Raw genomic sequence first — 3,061 nt, forward strand, 5'->3', positions numbered from 1 at the left:
GACAGATAGATAGATAGATGGATAGATGGATGGATGGATGGACGGATGGATGGACGGACGGACGGACGGACAGAGATAGATAGATACAGATGGTGGACAACCAGAGTGCCTATTATTACCGCCGCGCCAGCTGCCGCGGCGAAATCACCGCGGCGAAAATAAACCAGCCGCATTTCAAAGTCGTTCCCGAAATGACCGCCAGGTGGCGCAAAGGGACATTGTGCAAAACAGCAGCAATTGCCGTATTTTAAAATGTAAGTGGGTTAAATATAAAACCCTAAACCTAATAGGCATATTTTTCATATATATAAATAGGCCTATTAGGCTACAACAGAATAAAACCAAAGATAGAATCAATTTTAGAACTGAAAAAATAGAATCAAAAGTTAAAAATAGAGACGATATTAGGAGCAATGACGCGGAATATTTTTACTATTCTATTGAGGAATTAGATAAATGAAGAGCTCTCGTGAGCGATACAATTGCATAGTAATTTATAGTGATTTCAAAAGCAGTCCTTAAAAAAAAATACATGGAGTAGTGTGGCATAATTTTTGAGAGATTACTCGGAACGCATTTTAGTTAAGATCCTGGTTTCAATGCCCTTAATGTATATAGGCTAGGCTACTGCTTTAAAAAAATGTCACAACGCGTTTTGAGATAGTTTTGAATTAAACATTGAAGTTTAAAATGTAGTGTTTTGGCACACCAGGCCGAGTGGCGTTACGCATTGTTCAAAAATCAGGTTTTATTCTGGCATGTTGAATTGACGTTAATTTTTTTTATTTTTTTTATTTATTAGATTTAGATTTTAGATTTCGTTAGATTTATTTTTCTCATAACAGCTAAAATAACTAATATATGCCTTGTCTTAATATGACCTACTTAATATAGGCAATAGGCATATAATTTTGTAATTATTTTATTTTATTAAATTGAACAAGCGCAACAATCAGCATTTAATCAAATATTCTAAAAGATGTATTATTAATAATAATGTTATTTCAACATAATATTTAGTTTTTTCGACATAATGTGTGCGTGCAACAAGCAAGATGTGTATTTGTAAATCCGGTGATGCGTGCATTGATTTTTATCAATAAACTAGTGTTTTCTGACAGTGTCGACTGCAAAGATGAAGTTGATGATCGCCATATTTGTAGTGAACGCACCTAGAGAGAAATGCACATAAAGACATCAGAGAGTAGCCTTTTTCTTTTCGTTTTGAATTATTTCGTTTGAAGACATTTGAAGCTTTGTGTATTTGATGTATTTATCATGTCTGTGTGAGGCATACGCTGAGTTTCGTTAAGTTAGGATGAGATGCGCTCCAGCTGACGTGCAATGCAAGTGACCGCGCGGGCGCCTCCATGATTAGTGTCTGTTATATTTGCTTCTCTTACTTATTTAAATCCAGGCAATTGGTTGATGAAAAATTGATTAAAATTAAGATACAATTTATAGAAAACGAAATTCACTTTAAAGAAAGGTTTTCTACTAAACAAAACTTAATGAAGTGGTCAAAATCATGTCTGACCCACTCCATATCCATCTCTCGATATAATGCATCCTATCTTACTCATGCTGTTCACTTTTCATATTCAACATAGATGGAAAAAAATAACATTATAATATTTTAACAAATATGATACTAAATGAGATTATTTAATGGCTACAACAGTATAGTAGGCCTATAGACTTTTTTTTTAGAATAGAATTTTGCTGTGCACTTGCATATTAGTGTCAGCTGGGAAGGAAATATAGAGACCAGACCTCTTGGAACTTTAATTGAATACATAGCGTTGGTAAAGCATACTGAAATTACATCCCTACAAATTTATTAGGCCCTCCTGAAAATAAATGTATCGAATTTAAGCAAAGTAGCCTAAATGTTAAGACTGTAAGCCCTTTGCTTTTTTACGTAGCCTATAAAGGACTCTTATAGCCGACTTTGTGTTAATTTAATTTGTAGAGGATTTTTTTTAACTCAAACATTAACACTGAAATAGTGTTCGACAAACGCGGCGGCGCGTTCATTTGAATGAAGAGCGTTTGAGCGAACACACACTCGAACGTTAGGCCATGAAGCAACGAGTGATTCGTGGCCGAGTGGTTGAACTTACGTTACGATCATTTAGATGACACGGGTTCGAATCCCGAACTAACTTGGACTATTGATATTTTTATATTAGCCTATTAATGCATTTTATAGTCTATTGTTGATGCAGAGAGATTTGTCTAGTTCTAAAACATAGTTTTTTGCTTATAGCCTATTTACAAAATAAAATCACCATGCATTTCCATTTTACACTAAGGAACAAATATTATACAATGACTTTACTTATAGCCTATAATAATTCCAATCGTAATTTCAAAAGCAGTTCTGTTAAAAAAAAAATATATATATATAGCCTATATATATATATATATATATATATATATATATATATATATATATATATGACGTTTAAACGACAAACAATAAAATCAGAACCAGTATTTGCGTTCATGGTTCCAGTGGCAGTAATGCATCCACGGCTTTTCAGAATGTCACAAAGTCACAAAGCGTTTTGAGATTGTTTTGAATGAAATATTGAAGTTTATAATTAAGTGTTTTGGCACACCATGACGAGTGGCAAACTCTTTGTTTTGTTTTGCAAACTCAGCTAGCCTGTGGGGGGTTTGGAGAAGGCAATAGTTGCTTTATCGTGGGGGTGCAGGACAGAGGTGTTAATGTTCCGTCTTTCATATGGAGAGTGTCGGAGCCAGCCTGATGAGCAGGCAAAGGCAAAATTCTTCTAAGGATTAATCTCAAAATCTCCAAAAGTCCATAGCCTATGTAGGCCCTATATCTTATTAAATTATATATTGTAGTTTTATTGATTGTATTTAAAGGTTTTCCACACACAATTTCAATTTAGCAGATACAGAGCTCTTTAATTCGCGACCCACCTCGTTTTATTGTAAGGTGAATTCAGCAAGGCATGTTGTATCTTTGAAGGAACAAAAGTTATTTGTTACAGTTTTTTTCTTTCGTGATTTGTGTGGATGACACACAGCG

The sequence above is a fragment of the Rutilus rutilus genome, assembly GCF_951802725.1.
Source record: "Rutilus rutilus genome assembly, chromosome: 24".
Classification (NCBI taxonomy): domain Eukaryota; kingdom Metazoa; phylum Chordata; class Actinopteri; order Cypriniformes; family Leuciscidae; genus Rutilus; species Rutilus rutilus.